Source organism: Austrofundulus limnaeus, unplaced genomic scaffold (genome assembly GCF_001266775.1).
Source record: "Austrofundulus limnaeus strain Quisiro unplaced genomic scaffold, Austrofundulus_limnaeus-1.0 Scaffold5, whole genome shotgun sequence".
In the NCBI taxonomy this organism is placed as follows: domain Eukaryota; kingdom Metazoa; phylum Chordata; class Actinopteri; order Cyprinodontiformes; family Rivulidae; genus Austrofundulus; species Austrofundulus limnaeus.
The window spans coordinates 94113-94890 of NW_013952407.1; the positions used below are offsets into that span (position 1 = coordinate 94113).

At 42.3% G+C, this 778-nt stretch overlaps 1 protein-coding gene across 1 annotated transcript in view; it reads right to left on the minus strand.

The window, feature by feature from the left end:
• Positions 1–778, minus strand: part of lin7c (lin-7 homolog C (C. elegans)) — a 5238-nt gene that overhangs the window by 672 nt on the left and 3788 nt on the right. The window lies entirely within an intron of this gene.

A 778-nucleotide genomic window follows, 5' to 3' on the forward strand; every position in this document is an offset into this window, starting at 1 on the left:
AACTGGAATCAAACAAATCACTCAAACATTATGATCTAAAACAAAAGTTGAGTAGATCCTCTGGACAATTTCTTTGTTAAAAAAAAGTTGTCTCTTCTCCAAGAGACTTCTTCAGTCTGAGGAGTTACAGGTAAGCTCAGTCCACATGATGGACAAACAATTTTAACAATGACAATCAAAACTGTTTGTTTACATGCATCAGCCTAAGGATCGTTGGGGACCTGATTATCATCTATAGTTCAGAGAGGGCTGAGTCATACACGCAATAACAGCTTTGTAAGGAGGGGACAACTGGAGATGGGGGCTTCCATCTCTGTTTAATGATGGATGGATTTTCTTGACAGGCATTGTTTCTTCACAAAAAATGGCTTCTTGTTCCTCTCTATAAAGGATGAGAACATCTTCATCCCTTAAAGAGCGACTGCTGACCTGTAGATGAGTGTAAACAGCAGAGTCCTAGCCTGTAGACAAGTGTAAACTGCAGAGTCCTGCCCTGTAGATGATTGTAAACTGAAGAGTCCTGGCCTGTAGATGAGTGTAAACTGCAGAGTCCTAGCCTGTAGATGATTGTAAACTGCAGAGTCATGCCCTGTAGATGAGTGTAAACTGCAGAGTCCTAGCCTGTAGGTGAGTATAAACTGCAGAGTCATGCCATGTAGATGAGTGTAAACTGCAGAGTCCTGGCCTGTAGATGAGTGTAAACTGCAGAGTCCTAGCCTGTAGATGATTGTAAACTGCAGAGTCATGCCCTGTAGATGAGTGTAAACTGCAGAGTCCT